Here is a 22,247-nt window from a genome sequence, read left to right as displayed (position 1 = left end):
TGTTTGTCCCTTCCTCCTTCTCTTCTTTTTCTTCTCCCGCTTCTCTTTCAAATACACAGCACCTCCCATTCTCTCTCTCTCTCTCTCTCTCTCTCTCTCTAAAATCTAGGACCCAGATAGAGGAGAAACACAGTGTTTGTCTTTCTGAACCTAGCTGATTTCATTTAACATAATAATTTCCTGTTCTGTCCATTTTCTTGTGAGTTCCATGATTTATTTTTCTTTATGGCTGAATAAAGTGTGTGTGTGTGTGTGTGTGTGTGTGTGTGTGTGTGTATTCTTTACTCAGTCATATGTTGGTGGGCATCTAAGCTGGTTCTGCTTCTTAGCTATTGTGCACAGTGCAGCAGTGAGCACAGATGAGCAAATATCTCTGTGGAAGGACTAGAGTCCTTTCTGTAGTATAGCAAGTTTCATTTGGAGTTTTTAGGGAACCTCCTACACTGATTTCCATAATGACTGTATCAGTTTATCCCTGACCAGCAGTGAATAAGTGTTCTTCTGTCTCACTTCCTCACCACTGTTGGCTGTCTTTTTTTTTTTTTTTCCTGATGGTAACCATTCTGCCTAGAGTTAGATGGAATCTCAAATAGTTTTAATTTACAGGCATCTTACTAGTAAGGGTGTTGAACACACACACACTCACACACACACACAACACACAACACACACACACGCCATTTGTGTTCCACCTTTTGAGAACTGTTAGTATCTACTCTGCTCATTAACACACGTATTAATTGGAAAATTTGGGGGGCATGTTCAATTTTTGTGGTTCTTTATATATTCTAGATATCTGCCCCACACACACTCCTGAACTATCCGTTCACATACTGATTGTACACCAGTAATTCAGCAGAGGATTTGGGGATACAGAAGGCCCTGTTGCTGCCCTTGCAGAACTGACAGCTCCAGTGGGAGAATACAGAGTGACTTAGCTGGGAAAATAGGGAATGGCTTTAATCAGTGGAATGAAGACAAGAGCTGCAGGGTGGGGCCTTCTGTTAGAGAAGAGGCCATCACGAGAGCTGACTGGACGCCTGTTCCTTGCTTCAGCTCACTCTGAGGTGGCACTGGCCCGTGCGGTCTTCACCATCAGTGCCACTGTCCCACCGCCAGCCCACCCATGGGCATCCAGGACCTGCAGGGCTCTCCGGCTTCTCCACAGTGAACATGCTGGGTCTGAAGAGTGGGGAAATGAGGAGAATAAATGAAGCACAATCCGAACAGTAGCTCCAATGACTTCAGCACAGCTAAGGGTGTGATTTCAGGCTCCCCTGATATGGAAAACCTTCTTTTGAATGAAGCAAGTATTTTCACCTGGTGAGCATGGTTTTTCCAGGACCCTGTGTGGTCTTTCCAGGGGCAGAGAATGTGAACTAACCGGGATCTGTTCCAGCTCCGAGGCTTTGAAGCTATGATGCAAACCAAGCCCCTTCCTGGATCCTGAAACAAAGAGAACATAAAGAGAGCAACATTCCCATTCCATTGGGAAGCTGGCCCAGTCTCCCTGGTAGCCAGGAAACCATGTAATACATCCATGTCAAAAGCAATGACTCCTCGGGGAGATTATCAAATTAAGATCCATCCATCGAAAAGCCTAATGCTATTGATTAAAGAGCAAACACCAACATCCGCCCTCCTCTGGCCCCAGAGCTGGATGGATTTATGTTCTCCTTGTCTCTAAATCTTGAATTAGGACACATTTGGGGCGCCTGGGAACTCAGGCTCAGACATAAGCAGTTCGCTCTGTTCTCTTCTGGGAAGATTTCTGCATTGGCTCAATGAGGCATGGAGGGCAGTCCTGGCTCCAGAGTCATACCCGTTGAGTTCTCTTGGTGACTGGATGTCCCCGGCCTTTATGAACAGCAGTCAGTACCACATGGAAAGGGACCTAGGACACATCATTGGTTAATTAGCTAGATTTCCTGTTCCTGTGATAAAGACCATGACCAAAGGTGACTAAGAGGGGGATTCGACTTGTATGACCCTATCACAGTCCATCATTGAGGGAGCTAAGGCAGGAGGTCAAGCAGGGCATGAAGCTGGAGGCAGGAACTGAAGCAGAGGCCACGGAGGAGTGTTGCTTATTGGCTTGCTCCTAGAACTCACTCAGCTTGCTTTTTAAAAGATACAGCCCAGGACCACCTGCCCAGGGATGGCACCACCCGCAGTGCGCCGCCGACCCTTCCCACATCAATCATCAATCAAGACAATGCCCCCCAGACTTGCCGACAGGCCAATCCGATGGAGGCATTTTCTCAATTGATGTCCCCTCTTTCCAGATGACTCTCACTTGTGTCAACTTGGCAAAAACCTAACCAGAACAGTTGGCCACACTAATCACACATATCACTTGATTGAAATAATTGATGATGCATTTTATCTCTTCAAATCCTGTCATTTGGTGCGTAGAGACAAACCCCACGGAAAGCAATTGAAATGAACAGGGTAGTAGTATACGCCGCATCAGAATGACCAGCTGGTTCACACTATAACATCCGGTGGACTAACTGTTCGTACTACAACATCGACAGGACAAGCGAGCCCACACTGTAATATCAGAAAAGACTGGCTGGCTTACATTATAACAGAAGACAGATCAGCCATAAAGAAAAAAGAAAACATACGAACTTAATCTGTGTTTTATCTGACACAGGTATTAAGAGAAGAAAAGCCTCGCAAATTAGTTAATCCAGCTGTGCATCACAGCAGTACTGATAACAAACAGGCAGTCATGGAGAAACAGGACAGGGCAGAGGCTAAGAGCATGGTGAGCTGGGGTGACTCTGCAAGGCTCGCCCATCTCAAACCCTCTGTGTTTCTTCATCATTGAGGAAGTGTGTGTGTCTTTCCCTGCAGGTATAGGAAGGATACCTCACACATGATGATGTATTGCCTTATTTGTGGAGAAGGGACAGGGGAAGGTCAGAGCAACTGACTGACATTACTGCTTCTGCCAATTTCTCATTCTCTCTCAGCAAATGATACTCAATATGCCAAGGTACCATATTTGGGGGATAGTTTGTCCTGAATGGAATTACAGGTGACTGTGGGCTGTCAGGCCTGGGTGCTGGGAACCTGAATTCAGGTCCTCTGGAAGAACAGCAGGTGATCTCCATCACTGAACCACCTCTCCAGCCTCCCCGTGTCCTCTGACTTTCCCTTCCTGACAGTGTGGAACTCCTACAGAGGCCCAGCTCCAATGTTGTTTCTGCCCCATGCCCTCATTGAAGCCCCAGGCATGTCACCATTCTTTGTCATACATGGGTTGTCATGTAGCATTGCAGAGTGCACCTGCACAAGTTTCTCTCTCCACACTCAAGTGTTTGGGGAACGCCCCATCTTTTCATCACCCCAGTTTTGTCTGGGCTCTGCACAATGACTGACTAAGGCTAGAAAACCAGAAAGTTTTATCAAGTGAAGAATACGGGGAGTGGGGGAATGCACAGACCAGCACCTTCCCTTGCTTTGAAACCTCTCTGGCAATGGAGCCCCAATCAGAATCTTAGCCTGCTTCGGCTGAGAACGTCATAGTCTCATCACCCAGTGAACAGTCCCCAGTGCTGAGCTCTCTCTGAGGTACTGTCACCACTCCATTACTACTGGGGATTGTATGAGAGGAACAAACAGGAGCTGGAGGACCAGCTCGGCCAGCTGGTGCAAGCATGGACACCTGAGTGTGAGTCCCTAGAGCCCATGTCAAAAAGGCAGACACAAGCACACACCTGTAATCCCAACACTGTGGAGATGGAGGCAGGCAGATCCTTGGGGCTCACTGGCCAGTCAGTCTGAGCAAGTCTGACAGCTCTAAGCCAACAAGAGGACTCGCCTCAATAAATAAATAAATAAGATGAAGACTAAAGAGCAACTGACATCACCCTCTGGCTTCCATTTGCACATATGCATCTGTACTCATCCATATACACACACACATACACACACACAAAAGTGACTGTAAGACCTGAACCAAATTCCTGAGTCAGATGGATGCCATTATGAAACACACGGGGATTCCTTTAGGTGATCGGCCAGACCAGCCTTGAAGATCAATGGCCCAAGAGAACACATCCAGACCCATCTTTCTAAGATAAGTTCATCTACAATGACAGGGAGAAAGATTTAAGCCAGAGCAATTCATTCCCCCAGAGAACATTCCAGAACCGGAGAACACGGATGATAGATGCTAGGACTTCTCTCTCTGGACTTCTTCAAGGAGCTGACTTCTTCCATACCGCCACCCCTCCTCAATCTGTGCAGACTGGCTGTGGGCCAGTCCTGCCAGAGGCAATAGAATAGAGGCTGGGATCTCCATCAGCAAAGGATTATATGGGAATACCGTAGCTTTTGGTTGCCAGGATACTGGACAGACCACCAGGGATGATGTGAAGGCTTCTCCAAGCTCCCATCCCAGACACAGAAGCCACACTATGGAGCAGAGCCACTGGGTACCAGCCTTTCTTCCCCAGCCTAGGAGGTACATCCAGGAACAAGAAGTGGTTGATTTACCAATGTTGTAGGGCAGGGAGAAAAGGAGGGTTGGGAGACAGAGGAAATGCTCATTCCAACAAAAGGAAACTAAAGCCCCAGACGATTCTGCTGGGAGGAAAGGTGAGTGTGAAGGAAATGAAATGGAAAATACCGACAAATTGGAAACCTGGCCCAGAGGTGGATGGAAAGAATTGGAAGGCTCTAGAACAGGGAGATACGTCCCTGAAGGGTTGGTCCAGAGAAGCCCAGAGCTCCTGTAGTTCCAAACCCAGAAAGAAAGGGCAGTCCAGGGTGCTGCTGCTTCAGGCAGTGGTGGCCTGAGCTGAGGCCCAGCTAGAACTCTTTTGTGTAAAGTCAACCTGCAGATCCGGTCACCTCAGGAGACAAGTGAAGTGGTTTTTTGCAAAGGGCAACTTCTTGAGGAGGCAAAGGATTGCTTGCTTGGCCATCCTTACAAACATCTCTTAGCTTGACTTCAGTGAGGGTGCTGGTGGCCAGACACAGACATCTGTGCATGCTGAACGAAGATGCCTCTTCTTGAAGTTCTTCAACTAATGAGAATCCATTGAAAATCCCCTCGGGATTTAGCCTTGTCTTTATTTGAAAGACAAGAGGAGCAGCTATGCCAAGTGTTGGGAACTTATGCTGAATCTCCAACCCCTCTAACTTTCTGTTACACACACACACACACACACACACACACACACACACACACACATACACGCACGCACGCATGCACAAAACCCACCATTACTCTTAGACTTCTGCTATTATCATCATAGCATTCTGCCTCCTCCCCTCCATCTCCTTCCTCTTAGTTTAACCTGCCTGTGAACCCAGGTTCTTCTAGAAGCATCGGCCCCACTGCCTGGGTATAACTCTACCATTTTCTCTGGCTTCCTTGTCTCTTCCAGCTTCCTTAGTGAATGTCATCATGTCTTCTTTACGTTTATTGGAGGGCCACCAGAGCGAGCTCAGCTGGATCCTCCCCTCCATCTTTTCCTGAGTCCAGGGTTTTGTGCAGTGCCTACAGACCACCAGAAGTCTGAATCCTACCAGCAAGACAGTGTTCTCAGGGATAAATGATTCCCTTCATAAACCAGTGTGCTGGGCCTCGAGATGTTCAGGTTTTCTGCCCAATTCCCAAGGAAGAAGCTTGACATGAGGTGGGTCTCAAAAGTTTACATTCAACCCAAGGCACTTCCAAATCTGTACATGAAGGAAATAGACTTCCCTATCCTTCTGGAAGAGAGATGCATCCGTGTATGTACCAGCCACCTTCTGGCATAATCCAGGCTATGGGAGAAGGGGGATGACGCAGCAGGCTTTCTTTTGGGCCACCAATCAGTTCCCAAATCATGACATGGAGACTTAGTATCTGTTATGAATGCTCGGCCTTAGCCTTTCTTGCTAGCTCTTATAACTTAATTTAACCTGTTTCTCTTCATCTACACTTTTCCCTAGGGTTTTTTTTTACCTTTCTATACGTCCTACTCCACATCTGTCTAGCAGCTGCCTGGCTGGCTCTGGGCATCTCCTCTTTCTTCCTTGTGCGCGCTCTCTCTCTCTCTCTCTCTCTCTCTCTCTCTTTCTCTCTCTCTCTCTCTCTCTCTCTCTCACACACACACCTTGATTCCTCCTATTTATTCTCTCCGCCTACCAGCCTCACCTATCCCTCTACTGCCTAGCTATTGGCCGTACAGCTTTTTATTAGACCAATCAGGTGCCTTAGACGGGGGAAGCAACACATCTTTACATTGTTAAACAAATGCAGCCTAAACAAATGTAACACATCTTTGCATAGTTAAATAAATATTCCATGACAGAATAAGATTTCCCTTCATGCTTCGCCTCGCACAAAGCGTGAGCCCATGAGGATGAGAGCAATGTGTAGAATTCCACTCAGCAGAAGAGAAGGTGAGGACCAGTGTGGAGGGCCCAGATCTTGAAACACAACGAGAATCCCCATACAAGAAGACCACAACTGGAATGCATCCTTTTGTCTGTTGCTGTGATAAAATACCTTGGCAAAAGCAACTTCTGGGAGAAAGAGTTTAACGGAGCTCGCGGTTTAAGGACACTGTCTGCCATAGCAGGGGTGGGGGGATGGGAGGGAGGTGTCAAGGGCTTGAGGCAGCTGGTCACCTGGCCCCTGCAGTCAAGGCAAAGGCAATGTATGCCACTTCTCAGTTCCCTTAGCTCCCTTTCTCCACTACACAGTCCAGGCTCCCAGCCAGTGAATGATACCACCCATGGCCTGCAGATCCGCCCATCTCAATTAACGTGTTTAAGGTAACTCCCCACAGGCAAGCCCAGAGGCCAGCCTACCAGGTGATTTTTGGATTCAGTCACGTTGATGATTAACACTAACCACGGGGGAAAAAACTGTGTCTCCGAAATGGCTGTTCAGAAGAGGCAGAGAAGACAGCAGGGGCTGGAAGGAAAGCGAGAGTGGGCCAGATGGCCTTTAAAGCCTTTTCATCTCCACAGACTCTGACATTACTATGGAAGGGCAAGGCTTAAACAGCAAATGACATCAAACCTCCCGCAACTACTCTCTAATCACGGCATCAGAAAGTCTGGAGAGGGTTCTGTCCACTGTTTCCTTTGACTTCACATCCCTAGGCAACGCTGCCCATCAACTAGGGTTAGTCCAGACGTTTTTACTAGAGCTGGCTGGAGGGTTTGTTTCTTTGCTTGGTTGGTTGGTTGGTTTTTGTTTGTTTGTTTGTTTGCTTGTTTGGCAGTAGAGGGGGAGGGAACTTTCTGGGGTGGGCACCATGTTGTGAAAACATCACAGACGGTCCCACGCGTGTTGCAGTTTCACTCTCCAGTGTTCTCTGTGTGGAAGGAAGAGCACTTGGTGTCAGCCTCAGGGAGGGAAGCCCTGCTCAGCTGGAAGCCGAGGAACAAGCTCATCCACTGTCGAGCCCCTTCCCCAGCTGCTGCTGAGGGCCCGTCTTACAGACAGGTAGAACATCTGGAGGGCTGAAAGTGGCTCAGGCGCTCACAGGCTCACAGAGTCTCCTGCGCCCAGGCTGTGTGGAAGGCCCCGTTGTGTGCATCTTGAGCGAAGAGAAAGGGGCCGAGCAGAGTGACAACTGCAAGGGAAATTGAGGCTGATTTCCCAGTGTTGCTGCGGCTCCCCTGCAATTCTCCTTCATTAAGGAAGCTTCCTTTCAAAACAACTGGGGAGTGGTGTGACTCAGATTGCCGATTGCAATGTCTTTGCTTCCCAGGAGCAAGGAGCCAGTGGCTCACTATAAGGCAGCTGTGGGACTCAGAGCCTGAACCAGGCATGTTTCCAACATCCCTGCTCCGGAGCTAGCCGACACTGGCCAGTACCTGCCTCTGTCATGCCAGCCTCTGATCTTTGGAAGGATCTGATGAGCTTCTCATTCGGCACAGGTGGTTGGCAGACTGCAGGATCACAGAGTGGGAAGAGCTGAATTGTCCTCCTGGTGATGCAACAAGAAGAGGAACTGGGCTGGGATGCCATCCCAGGGATACTTATGATGCTGATGAAAGATCCCAAGGATGCCTTGATGCTGATGGAGGATCTCAGGGATGCTTGTGATGCTGATGGAGTCCTCCATCTCAGCTGGTCCCTCCAAATTCTGAGTCTGATGTTACCACTGGTCCTTAACACTGTGAACTCATCTTCCCCTTTCTCCCCGTCTGATTTCTACACTGCCCAGGTATGTCTGTCTACTCACCTGGCAGATTCCAACACCTCCCACCCCCACCCGGCCCCAGAATCCTCCAAAGCGTTATTCAACCTTTAAATCTGTGCTGGAGATACAATTCACTCATGGGCAGAGCAGGCCTGGGACCAAGGTAATCAAGAGAAGCCTCAGTGTGCAAAATTCAAGGATGGGCTGTTCTCCTGGGCTCCTGTAGTGAGTCCCTGAGAGACTTTAAAAGGACCAGCTAGCTCATTCCTGTATTGGTCCTCAGGAACAGAAAAGGAAAGAATATTAATTATTGAGGACCAACCAGGTAGAGGAACTCTGATATTTCATTTGCTCTCATAGTAATCCAATAGAATGGGAAGTGACACCCTCATTTATTAAGCAGGAAGGAACTTGGTGCAGTTCTGTACCGTGTGGATGGTCCCAGAACCAATACTGTAGGACCAGAGTGAAACTCCACATCTTCCTGACATAAGCCCTGTTCATTGTGACATCTGATGGCCCCAGCAAAGAGTGCTGCCGCCATGCCAAGCTAGGTAAGGGGACACAGGAGAGGTAGCTCTCTGCAGAGACAGGAGCCCACCACTCTAGACAGGAAAGGGGCAAATGGTGTTCTACATGGTACACACCCGCCCCATTTCAGCTGGACCACTGTGACGAGGGCCTCAGGCTGTTTCTGTCAACTCTCTAGCTAGTTCCGGGGCATCATCTGGCAGCGATAGGGTACCTTGCAGCATCCTTTCAGAACTCCTTGACTCTGTCCTGACCTCTAGGCCTTTTATGGCAAACCCCTCCCCTCATTCCTCAGCCTTGATAAAGACGACAAAGCCATCCTGCCTTGGGCAGACAAGCTGCCAAGTTGCATTGAAAAAAAGCTGCTTTTTAGAAGGGACCTCAGGCACCAGGAGCCACCTCTGAGGGCATGAGTTTAGTCAGTTGCCCCAGGAGGCAGGAGTGACCCTAGGATGGACCTGGCCCAGCATAGATGTCCTGCATGGATTCACAGATAGCCACATGGTAGATAAGGATGGAGGTCTTTCCTAGCCGCCCTCTGAGGCCTAGATGGTTCTGCGAGTCTTACTCCCCTCCCCAGCACCCACTTACTTAAGCATCATTACCAAGAGTTTAGTCCAGCTGGTCCAGGGATCACACAGGGAGCAATAGAACACACAAAGGACGGCAACTAGGGGGAGTAGGTGACTGGACCAGGCTGAGGGAGGCCTCTGCCCCCCCACCAAGAGCAGAGCCTGTGCAGAAGCAGAACCAGCAGCAGCCAGGTCACCCAGTCATGCGCCAGGTTTCCAACGTGAAGAGGAAAGGATCCAGTCTGGGATGACTTCCAGGCATGAGGTGGCCCAGCTTGGAGACAACCTGTCTTGCCTGTGAGAGACCAGAGGCACACCCAGGAAGTAAAATTTAGGGAGGATTTGGCACCTCCTCCAGGTGCCACACCTCTCATTACCTCAGCGTTGACCTGAGTCCTCAAGCCATAGTCCTCAGCTGACCCTCCTGGTCCCCATATCGCCCACAGTTACTTCGTCTTCCCAGGTCCACCTCTACCTACTTGAGTCAAGGGCCAAGCCCCACCTGCTATTCTGTTCCCAGGGACCTGATTTGTTCCAGACTCCAGAGTATTCCCTGCTATTCCCCCACCCTTCATATCCCCCATCTCTGGCCCACCAGTCCTGCCCACCTTCCCATCTTCTCATGACTCTGTTCTTACGCATCCAGCTGCTGATGGAACCACTAAACCCATGTCAAATGCTGCCCCATCCTTCCCTGTATCCCCTATCTTTGACATCTTGGGAGTCTTCTCCTAAGGCTCACCTGAAGTATTAGCTGCACTCCTCGCATGCCCCCAAACTAACCTGTAAACGCTGTAAGACAGGGACCATTCTGCCCATGCAGGCTTCCGGATCCACAGCTCTTCTAACACATGGGCACACTCGGGTGTCACTAATAAACGATGTTCATCCCAACACCAGACACAAAGCTATCCTTAGGATTCTTGCGCTGCAGAAAGCCCTCTCTCCCAATAATTTCCATAGAGAGAATCTTCTGCTCCATGTCTGGTCTCATTCCACCCTCGTTGGAGCTCGTTTTCATTCCCCAATGGAGCTGGGAAGCAGTGGATCGACTTCTCTGAGATCGTAGCCTTTCCGAGGCTTTAACACCATTATTAAACCACCTTTGAGCCACCTGCATTCTTCAGGCTAAGTAACCTCAGGTCTTTTCATGTGCTTCAGTGTAACTTCCTGCCCTGTAATTAGCTTAGCAACGCTTTTGAATTCTCTTCCAGATCTTCCACACCCACAACAAAGACGGGACTTGTGGGAGAATCATAGAGAACTACACTGAGGGCCTACTGTGTGCAGGGACAACTCTTACCCACACATCTGATTGCTCCCGGCTGCTCCTTACCCCACTGGACAGATGGCAAGATAGACTCAGTGGGGCTGACAAATTCCCCAGCCCTCATGATACTGAGAGCAGATGCTCTTTCATCTGGGGAAGGCGAGTGCTGTCCTCGCTATCCAATATGGAAATCCCAGTAGCAGTCCTGGGCTCTGGGAACTGATATAGTAGGAAGCTTTCCCTTCTGACCACGGTGGCAATAGCAGCAGCAACAAAAATGTATCGAGATATTACTGAATGTCCTCCAGGGGAGAACAATTAACACCCCCGATTGAAAACTACTTTGTTAAAGGAATTTTCCAGAAATCAGTCAGCGCGTAAGTAACAGAAACTGAACACAGATCTGTCAGCATCTAAGAATTTTTCTTTTTTCTGCCCCCATAGATCTGCCTGAGAGAGTCTCATTTGGGAAAACAAAAGGAGGATGTGGTTATATTTCCCACTTTGATCTCTCACCATCCCTACATTTAATCCTCCATATGGATTACTGAGATAGACTAATAGATTGCTCTGCTCCAGGCTAACCCACTCTCTGTCTACCCACCCTGATGCCGAAAGCCTTAACTGAGTCCAAAGACATTCCCCATCCCCCAAATCAGTGGTTCAGTATCACTAACTTCAATGCAAGCAGAACACACAGGAAACAGATGCCTCGTGTCGTAGAATGCTGTCCTCCAAACCTAACAGTCGCTGTCATCTTCATCCGAGCAGCTGCAAATGCCAACGAGAGACCGCCGAGATCAAGCTGATCGATGTCCTCTCATAGGAGGGCACGGTGGAGGGGAGGGGGTCATCAGACTTACCTGAGACTCCTGAGGCTCCTGCTCCTTCTTACACCTTCTTCCAGGGGTGTGCACATGGGTCTGGGGTCTCAGGTGATAGAGTATATAAAGTATGGAAGATTAGATGAGAAGGTGACTCCATTTATTATAGGCACGGGGAAGTTGTCATCCATGCTGGGGTGAGAACTTTTGGTGTTGTGGTTGTTCAGGGGTCATTCTCCTATAGCCTCTCACGCTCTATAAGTGAGCCAAATAAACATAGTTTTTTGTTGGCTAGAGTGGCATTGTTATTTTGGTTTGTCATTGGTACCCTATCTGGGAGGAGCAGATCTTTTTTTTTTTAATATCTCCCCACGGAAAGGTAATGCAGAATCCCCACCCCACTCCCGAGCAACGGTCTCGCCAGGGAGCTGATTCTGCGCATGAGCACTTCAGTTCTCACACCGGATGAGGGACGCATGGAGCTGTCCCTAAGCAGCTGCAGGAAAGCGGGAACATGGAATCCACCGAGCAGTTGCCAAGCAGTCCCTTCGGCAACTGTGAAGATGCTGCGTTAAAGCCAAGCAGATAAATGTCACGCGCTGCAGGTTATGATGGGGACATGTGCACTGATGGGACTCGGGGTGACAGAACCAGGTGTCTGTGTGCCGTGTCTGCTTTCTTCGCGCAGACTGCCCTGGAGCCACGCGTCTTCCTCAGAGGCTACCGTTCCCGTTCTCCCTCATCTGTTCCAGGTGTCGAGGGTAGCAAACGATGCCAGGTTGGCACAAGATGAAGTTTTCCACTTGTTCTCTGGGCATTCGTTCAAAGCCTCGTGCTCTGTCATCTCTCCCTACCTATCAAAATCTGACTTTGTCTTTAGGTTCCGTGTAAACCCTGCCTCAGCGTGCTCTCCCCATCACCCATTTCCTCTTGATCTGTAGACCTCACCCAGACATCTCCAAGTTCCCATCCATGTTCTCGTTTCTCTCGCATCCTTTAATCCATGTGTGCTGCACTCTACGCTAAAACTAGCCCTGTCTCGGCATTGAAAACGCCACAGACACAAAGCAAGCGCGCCTCCATCCTCAGTTCTGAGGGGGGGGGCACACTGGTATCCTGGTTACTATTCCTACCTGAATGCTTTGGTCTCAACCTCAGCACTCTCTTCAGCCCTAGGTCAGATCTCAACTCCTCTAGGAAGCCTTCCATCTTCAACCCAAGCCCGGTAGGTCCTCATTCTAGACTTAGACTGCCTTTTCTGTGTGAGCCCGCGTGGGTGGCTTGCAGCAGCTTCTGCCTCTTATTACTAATGTCAAGTCCCAGGAGAGCAGGGCCTCCTATCTTTACTCCAGAAGCACCCAGGTCTGCGTATCTAGCATAGAGAGATAGTAACAGCACACAAGGAGGAACAAGAACAACGCCTCATAAGGGTTACAAGCCTCTGGAAGCCCAGCAATTGTTCTAACTACTTATTACTAACTATCAGCTCACTTGATCCTGCCAGCAAGCCTGTGGGTTTGATGGGAACTTGTGCAGGAAGCAGAAGTAAGGGAGGAGGAGGTGCTGGTGCAAAGGTGGTGCTGGCAGAGTGGTGGCAGTGGTGGCAGCAGCCCTGATAGTTTCAGGTGCCAGGGGAGCAGAGCAGGTGGTGTTCCAGAGATGGCTTTGGAATAAGACCTGTGCTGGAGTCCAGGCTCCATCACAAACCAGCTGGGCAACCTCGGGCAATTGGCTTCTCTTCCCTTGTTTTCATTCACTTTACTGTGAAGTGGGGACAATTCACCCCCATTCTGAAGTGATGTGGCACCATCAGCTAACTCAGCATACTGACACAATATGGTTGTTACTAATTCTTTTGTTTTGTTTTAAATATACTTCATCTATCTATCTATCTATCTATCTATCTATCTATCTATCTATCTATCTTCCATCTATCTATCTGTCTATCACCTATCTATCTATCACCTATCTATTCTTTCTCCTCTCTCTCTCTCTCCCCCCCGTGTGTATGTGTGTGTGTGTGTGTGTGTGCGTGTGCGCGTGCATGTGTAAATGTGCCTTTACACTGAGCCGTCTCACTAACCATTATTCTTGACAGTCTCATGATCCCAAGATCATCCACACTCACTTCCCCATCCACACCTGCTTCCTTCAGGCAAAAGACAATCTCAGCGCATGCATGGAGAAAACACTCCAGTGTCTACACATTTGCTTCCCTTCTGGCAAATGAACCCTGAAACAAATAGACCACAGATATCAAAACTCACGTGGGTACCAGGCAGGGCAGGGACTCTGCTTGGATGTTGACAGTGCACTGAGGACTCAAAGACCAAATGCAAGAGCCGAAGAAGATGAGGTTGGTGAGCATCTCTTCTCCCTGACCATGGACATCTGTCAAACCCTTTCATAAGCATCTGGTGCTGATGTAACAACAGAAGAAATACACAGAAGCTTCAGACTGTGGGCATCCAAAGATTTCCTAGGAGCAGTGTGAGGGTGTGGGGGTGTGGTGCGTGCTATTGGCTAAGGACTCATTCTGTACTTCTCTGTGTTGCTTGACTCCCAGCTCATGATCTTTATTCAATACATGCATAGTGCGGGAACCTGCAATGCCCACCCCTCCACATTTCTCTTGCTTTTTCAGTAGTTGGGGGCCCATGGCCACCTCCTTTTCCCATGCTTTCATCTCTACAGCCCTCGCTTCTGCCTGCAGCAGTGAAGCATCAATTATACACTCCAATTATGCGATTATACAGATTTTCACTAATTAGTAATAATTCTTGCTCCTCATTCTGTCACTGGAAGACTTTGGAGGGCATTTGAGAGGATAACCACAGCTTTGTGACCCTGGAAGGAATGTTCTACCATAGAACTCCTGAGATTAAAGGGAAACTGAGGCACCATGAGGTACCGCCTCGAAGTCCGTGAAAGAGAAAGTCACTGAATGGAAGACTTGACTTTGGCTTTGAAGGGCACTTGGTCAAGCGTATGGACCCATTGAATGGGGATGTGGTGGCTCTGTAGGGCGCTTGTTCAAGTTTATGGGCCCATTGAATAGGGATGTGACCTAAAGAATAGTTTAGCTCAGGGCTAGTACTTTGTGATTGTCAAAATAACTGTCATTAATTTTTCAGAGTTCCCCTTATTTAATAGAGGGTTTTTGTTTGCATGGTTTTCTGGGTTTTGTTTGTTTTGTTTTTTGGTTTTGTCACATATTATACTGTGACCTCATCTCTTGAGACTTTGCCTAAAACGCTGTGAGGAAAGGTTTCTTTGTGACTAAAGAAAAACTCCCGTCTGTCCCCTAGTCAGCCACCAGAGGCAGTGCTCTGTGTGGTCTAGACAATGGTCTACAGTAGCCATGTGTTTTGCTTTGAATGAGTAAGTTTATTAAGACTAGAGCAAGCAATAAAGACTGATAGAGCTAGAGAGAAGTGGAGGATGGGGGGAAGACAGCTTCGAGTCGAGACCTTGCAAACGGCAAACAGAAACCAAGAAAGCCAAGGCAGCCCGCTGGGGTTCCTGGTTGACAGTTCAGGTGGAGGGTCCTCTCTGCCCTCTCTCCCCACTGATAAGTTTCCTATAGCTGAACTTCTGGCTTCCAGTTTCCACCGGGGGGGGGCTTCTGAAATCATGAGATAAATGCTAGCAACCTCTGCGGGAAATAGTTGGCCTCCTAGCTGCTCTCAAGAGCACAATGTTTCCAGCACCCTTAGCTGTTGTTAGGGAGCTAGCCTGCCCAAAGAAGATATTCTAGAGAACCCTTGAAATAAACATCCTGAGTCTAAGACAGGAGGTCCCTCCTCAATCCCAGAGATCACTTTCAACAAGCTTTTAAAAAACACACAATTTACCAATATAATGTACATTGCAGGTGCAATAGAAGCAGTCTATCCCACTCAGCTTTTACAGGTAGAGGCTTGAAGCCCAGAGCCCGAGAAAAACGATAAGTATACCTGAATGTCAGGTCCATTGTCAGCATTAATCCTCAGAACACTGGAGGTAACTTTCACCGTTCCTGTTAGAGAAGAGGACCCGGATCTTAAGACTGATTCATCCAAGGTCTTAATGACTGTAAGTAGCACAACTTTGACTAAGCCCAGATTCTAGTGCATTCCAGAATCAACACCTCCTCCGTTGTATCATGCTGATAACACAGCCTGCTCGCGGCACAGAAAACTCTAGCACTTTGATGCATGTGCCAAATCTGTGAGCCCTTGCGATCAGAGATAAGCAAGACGGACACAGAAACTAAGATACTCCGTGTAGTGGAGCCTTTGCAAAGCCAGATTTCATTTTGATTGAGGCCAGCGGACAGTAGCCCTAGTGGAGGAGAAAGAAAATCAATCAAAGCAGTTTTCCAACTGATCACACTGGTCATTTGGTGCACTCGACCAGTTAAGTCAATTGTTCATCCAGGTCAAGGGAAAGGCCCGGTGCTGGCTGCTGAGTGATGTCTGGATTATGTCTGCACACACAGCTACAGATATATCTTGCAGAATGCAACCTAGCCATCAGAGTATAGACCACTAGAGCAGCCCCGGCCTCACTGCATGAGCCGTAGCAAGCTCAGATAGCCAGGCATGCGGCGACCTCAGCAAGGAGACAGGATCAGAGTCGGTCCTGCATTGACTCTGCAGCCCTGAGCTAGTTTCAGAGACTGGGAAGTCCAGGCCAGCTCACACCTTATGCCCAGGAACAAGGAAACCGAATCAAAGGAGGTGAAGCTCTCTCCAGCTGTAGCCTGCTGTTCTGTCTCTGAGCAACTCCACCCACAGTCACCTGCCCAGCAGGGTTGCCCACCAGAGCAGCAGCCATGGTCTGTATCATCCCCAACACAGAAGCAGGGCTGAGAACCCTGCCTGTCACCTGCCCTAGCTATTTAGTTTTGAGGAAATCACAGAGTCCCAGCATTCTAGCTACAGCTCGGAGATCAAGTGTAAGCTCTCTCTCTCTCTCTCTCTCCCATGGCTGATCAGTTCTTTTCATAGAACTGATTTACTATATTGTGCACTAATTATCTGCATAATCTTCTATTGCCTCGATTAGAGGTTGAAAGAGTCGGCATTAACATGCTATTATGCTCAGAAAGACACACAAATGGTCCACAAGTACATGAAAAGATGTTTGGTGTTGTTAGTCATCAGGGAAATGCAAATCACAACCACAATGAGATGCCATACACACTCATTAGAGTGGCTACAATTTAAAAGGATGAAATTGTAAGTGTTGGCAGGGCATAGAGCCTGTGCTCACCCCGCAGATTTGCATGGTGGGCGAGAGCACACGCTCCTACAAGCTGTCCTCTGAACTCCACATTTGCACTGTGGCACTGGCACACACACACACACACACACACACACACACACGCACACAAATAATAATTATAATAAAATGTTTTTTAGAAGAATTAAACTGGCTATTTAGTGCTGCAAAATATAGAACACTTCAACGTGTTCAAGAGTTAACTGATATTTTGATTTTATAATTGTTAATGACAAAAATTCTGCTTTGCATAAGCACAAAATGGCAGAAATACATTTATGGGCCTTTCAGAAACTGCTGGAAATTCTGCCTCAACCTTAAGCCAACATTCACTTAGCAATTTCTCTTTTTCTGAAACTCTTGCCAGCAACTTAAACAACAACTTTTAAAACCAAACACAGCCCAATCCAAAGATGGACTGATTGGATACGTGCTGAGGGATGGAGGTAAGAAGCTATGTACTGTCTTTGGTTTCTACAAGCAAGCCACTTCATTTCTTGAAAGAGCAGAAAGCTTTGGGTGTCCAATGAAACCCTGCAATTCACAACGTACAGAAACCTCAAGTCTGGCTGAAGGGCGTCGGGCGGTGTTCTGTGACGTTCTGTGGTGTTCTGTGGTGTTCTGTGGTGCTCTGTGGCTGGAAGACCTGTGCAGGGCAAAGCGCACAGTGTGAATCCTGAACCTAGACACAGTGAAGTCACAAGATGTAAGACGGGCGAGTGCTGCCAGGAACACCTCGGATTATCCTCACACTGAATTTTGAATTAATTTTCAATTGTTGCAATTCAAAAATCTTTCACTGTTATTTTTTAACTTCCTTTTTATTTATTCTTTGTGTCTTTCACATCATGCTTTTTGATCCCATTCATTTCCCTGTCTCTTTGTATCTGCCCTCTGCCCTTGCAACTTCTCTCCCAAAATAAAATAAAAGAGAAAAAAATGGAAATATCAATCTCGTCACGGAGGTTGTAGTGTGACGCTGTGAGTCACGCAGGAAACCCTTTCTTCATTTATCTTTACGTGCAAGTGTTCATTGCAAACAGTCATTGGTCTGGCTCGAGGCCTCTGGCTTCTGCTACACTATTGATGCTGAACTTTCTCTGGGACTCCTCTTGGATACCCTGTTGCTGCCCTGTGTCATGGAGGTCCTGCAGCCCTGGTTCTGCAGCGCTGACCCCTTCATGTGCTCCCACAGATCACAGATGGGGTGGATGACGGTGTGGGCCAAGTCATAACCTTGGTTCTGGCCCTGGGTAGTTGGAGGGCTGCTCAGCCTGCCAGCGCTCCCCTGTCCTCACCAGCAGGGTGAGCTCTCCAGCATTGCCCTGGCTAGTTCCCCCTTGCAGTGATAAGCAGGGGTGCAGCCAGTTCTCCTGCTTTCACACTCACAAGCTTGGCTCCCATCTGTAGCGTCAGCTCTACTATGCTGCCCAGGTAAGGCACAGGGCCTGCTCTTGAGTATTACAGCAGGTGAGGGCCAGGGGCAGCTCTCCTGCTCTTAGGACCTAACGGGTAGACGGGCAGGATCTCCCAGCCGCCTCAGGTGTGTTGGGGGGGGCTATCTCTCCCCCATCCATGTCACCATAGGGCAGATGAGAGGCAGTGTTGCCCAGTTTTTTACAGCTTTCACATTCAGTTACATTTACAGACTGCAAATAGGTAGCATTCCCGAGATGAAGAAACTGTGAGGAAGACACAGTGGTGCGTGTCTTTAATCTTAGCTCTCAGGAGGCAGGGGCAGGTGGATGTCTATGAGTTCCAGTCAGCCTAGTCTAGGTTCCAGGCCAGCCAGTGTTACACAATGAAACATGATAGATAGATAGATAGATAGATAGATAGATAGATAGATAGATAGATAATAGATAGATAGATAGATAGATAGATAGATAGATAGATAGATAGATAGATAGATCAATAGATATGAAAAAAATCACAGCACCCTGGGAGGAGAGGCATAGATAGCTCTGTGAGTTTAAAATCTTGTCTCAAAAAATGAAAGAAAAGAAGGAAGGAAAGACAGACGGAAGCTGCGAACTACATTAAGGCTTGTACAAGGATATTTGTAATGACTTTATTGCTGACACCTCAAACTGGAAACAACCCAAATGTCCACCTTCAGCAGATGAATGGATAAACAAACCCCACTGTAGCTATGGAACCAGTGGGATACTGTTCTGAAAAATAGAAAAGGAACAATATTAAATGCAACAAAATAGATAGATCCCCAAAATACAGAAAGTGAAAGGAGACAGACACAGAGGAATATGCCCTGTATGATTCCATTTATCTGAACCTCCAGAGAAGAGAAATCTAATCTCTCATGGCGAGAAGGCAGATCAGTGATTGCCTGGGACCGGGAGCGATGGGGAGATTGAGGAGGAAAGAGTAGCAGGAACACTCGGGGGCGATGGGAAAGTTGATATCTTGATTGTGGTGCTGGTTTTGCGAGGGCTTCATTCATCAAAACTCACTAAGCTCTCCATGCTTCAAATAGGCCCATAAATTATATCTCAGCAAAATCGGGGAGAGGCCATGGGTGAGATCATCACAAACAGCCTTAGCTTTGGATTTGAACAGGGGGGTTTACATGAACCAGCTAAGGTCCCAGCCCAAATTTAAAACAGAAAGAACCAGTGTCAAATAAACGTTCAAGAAAGAATAAGCACACTACACTCATTCACCTCTCCAACACACGTCTACATGTACACATACATACATATGTTCACATGTACACACAAAGAAGCCGTTATAATGGACTCTTTCCTGGTGATCCAGAAACACATGAATAGCACCTCTAGGGAGTTCCTGACAAAGATGAGCTGTACTTGAGAGGCAGAAAGAGGCAGATCTCTGTAAGTTCAAGGCCAGCCTCGTCTCCATAGTTCATTCCAGGACAGCCAAAGCTGCATAGTGAGACCCTATCTCGAAAAAAACCAAATCAAACAAACAAAGAAAACGACAGGCTGTACTGGGCATGGTGGGCCATGCCTACAATTTCAAGAACTGGGACCTGAGGTATGGTGAGGATTCTTCTGAGTTTAAGGCCAGCCTGGGCTACGTGGCAAGACAGACTCTGGCAAGACAAAACATGACGGATTGTGTAACACAAAGAGGAAACAAGATGAGAAATGTACTTTTGTCCCTCCCAACCTCGTGTGCCCCCAAACTCATTCAGAGTTCCAGCTGACTAGACTGGGCTCTGTGATTGGTTCCACTTGGGGGCCTTGAATGGTATACTAAAGAAACCCTCATCCCCTACTCCTGCTCCTAGTGCCCAAATACACCTGTTCTTTCCTGCTAAGGCACACCCCCTCTACTCCAGCTCAGAAAAAGCCAAAAAGGAGTGCCAGCCCCCACAGACTCATTCAATAGGCCATCAGCCAGAGACACTCATAGCCTAATCTAAATCTACCGAGTCCATAGGCTAGAGCAGGGCTCACAGACTCCTGTTCCTTCCTGTCTGTTGAGGGGTCATTAAGACCGGAGTGAGGGGAGCCACTGTGAGACCCAAAGAAGCAATGAGCACTGGAGTGGGCTCAGAACCATGCAAGTCCTGTGTCAAAGAAGTGCCAGGTTTCAGAGCCAGTCCGCAGCTGCTCTGTGGAAACGGAGGGCGAGTACTACCGGACTTTGAATTTTTTTTTTTAAAAAAAGAAGACCCCAATTTAGACTTTCCTGTGCGCCTTTTCAATTTTAGATCACAGTAACAATGAAAGTAACAACAACAACAACAACAACGACGACGACGACAAAACCACTTTGAAATGCAGCACGGGCCGAGCAAAGCATGTGCCCAGCCAAAGCAATGAGGAGTTGTCAGGCTGTGACGGTGCTGTGGAGAAATATCCCCCGCGTGCAGCGGCCCTGGTGGTGTCCGGGGCTGTACTTCTTGTTTTAACAATTTGGCTTAGCTTCCCAGTCAAGCATAAACTCTGTATTCTACCTCCTCAGAAAGTCACACCATCCACCCTTAAAATCCCTTCCATCCCTTCAGGACTGGCTATTTTTCCCTCTCCCTGCTGCAGTTGGTCACAGGCTTCTCCAGGACGTAGCCAAGATGTTCCGCATCTCAGGAAGCTTACCCTGACAATCCCTCATTATCCATCCTGGATACCCCCACCTCCCTCACCTCAGACTTCTCTGATCTCAGTTCTCTCTCTACTGCATAACCCTGTGCATCTTCCCACCAGACTGAGAGCTTCTGAGAGCCAAGCTGTGGATCCAGCAGTTAACACACACAGTAGGCATGTCAGCAGGCACGTCCTGATTGAATGTGAGAGGGGAAAGTCTTTTTGGTTCCCTTCACTACACAGTAAGTATATTTTCAATTAAGCGACCAGAGGCCACAGGCTGGGTTTGAGTGTCTGTGAGTCCAGAGCTCACACAAGTTCAGGAATACCTGGTATCACCCTTTCTCTCCCCGTGTTTAGCTTCCTTGTGGTACCCAGGTGGTAACAAGATGGTAGTCAAAGGGAGATGATCCAGGGTGCATATACACCTCCAGGTTAACCCCTTTTACAAACAAGGAAACAGGCAGGAGGGTATGAAGTAACTTGCTTGGAATACCCTGGCTTTAATAGATCCTGACAACAGCGGGTGAACAAGGGAACACTCCAGATATTAATGGCTATTGAGTGTGCTGGACCAAAACTTCCAAGGGAGGTGATTCATGCTTAGCTAACACAAATACAGGGAGCCATTTAAAGCCCTAGTTATTCTAGAAGTCTTCCCTTGCTTCTGACTTCTTGGGACCTTCCAGGGACCCAACCCTTTGAGGATTGATAGTCCAAGGCAGGTAAAAGCCTGGATAGCAGGCCAACCTAAGACAGACACAATCCAAAATTTTATAACCTCAAGGTGGGGTTATAAAATTCCATAACCCCCACTAAGTCACCCAATAAAAATAAAATAAAAAGGATGAGATGAGGCAGGACAACAACACAAACAGAAACAAGCGCATGCAAACTCACAATTCATTCAGTTTGCATGTGCAAAACTGGCCAAGACAACCTGTCAGCGGCCCAAAAGCACAGTAACTAATGATGTGAGCTCCTAGTCATTCACAACCTAACAGCCGCCACCGCCAGTTTTAAAAGGACCAACTGAAACGGTTTCTGCAGCAACTTAATTTCCCTAACCCCATAAAAACCCCGACCTTTTTACAATAAGGAGTTTCTGTATTGGAATCTCTCAGAGTCTGTGTCATTGCCTCATGACCCCCGGGAAATGGGGATCACACAATGGACAGCAGCAACCAAGCTCTCAACAACTACAGTACCCAACTGTGAGGCAAAGGATGGGGAGGGGACAGTAAAAGCTGTCACTCGGCCCCTCATGCTGGACCTTTCTCTTGGTCAGCTCCAGGTGTGATCTTCTAGGGTTAGGTGACATGTCTATAATACAGTTACTACCCCATCACCACCTGTGATGCCAATAGTGGTAGAGGGGACAGGATAATGCCAACAAGGAATAGTACCACCACTACCCCCAACTCCACTGCACACACTATTCCCAAAGGCATCTAGTGGACAGAGAGGGTCTTCTTCCTTGCAGGGACTTCTGAGAGAGCTCCCTTGTCTGCTGTCTTTGAAGGTCATATGCAGAATAGTCCTATACTTGA

General features: G+C 48.0%; 1 long non-coding RNA gene across 3 annotated transcripts; it reads right to left on the bottom strand.

Moving 5' to 3' along the window:
• Window positions 1–939: 939 nt before the first annotated feature.
• LOC125388946 (uncharacterized) lies at window positions 940–13,756 on the bottom strand. Of its 3 annotated transcripts, XR_007228361.3 has the most exons (4): window positions 11,402–12,340; window positions 1,823–1,894; window positions 1,321–1,446; window positions 940–1,182 (listed from the first exon to the last, which is right to left on the bottom strand). It is a non-coding gene; the product is annotated as an uncharacterized LOC125388946 (long non-coding RNA). The 3 variants fall into 3 exon arrangements; XR_015001606.2 differs by lacking the exons at window positions 1,823–1,894; window positions 11,402–12,340 and adding an exon at window positions 13,630–13,756; XR_007228362.3 differs by lacking the exon at window positions 1,823–1,894 and having other exon boundaries at window positions 11,402–12,337.
• Between the last annotated feature and the right edge of the window lie 8,491 nt (window positions 13,757–22,247).

Source organism: Myodes glareolus, chromosome 4, assembly GCF_982192425.1.
Source record: "Myodes glareolus chromosome 4, mMyoGla1.1, whole genome shotgun sequence".
Taxonomy (NCBI): domain Eukaryota; kingdom Metazoa; phylum Chordata; class Mammalia; order Rodentia; family Cricetidae; genus Myodes; species Myodes glareolus.
Note: the sequence above shows the minus strand (reverse complement) of the source record. Positions and strands in the feature narration are given on the sequence as shown.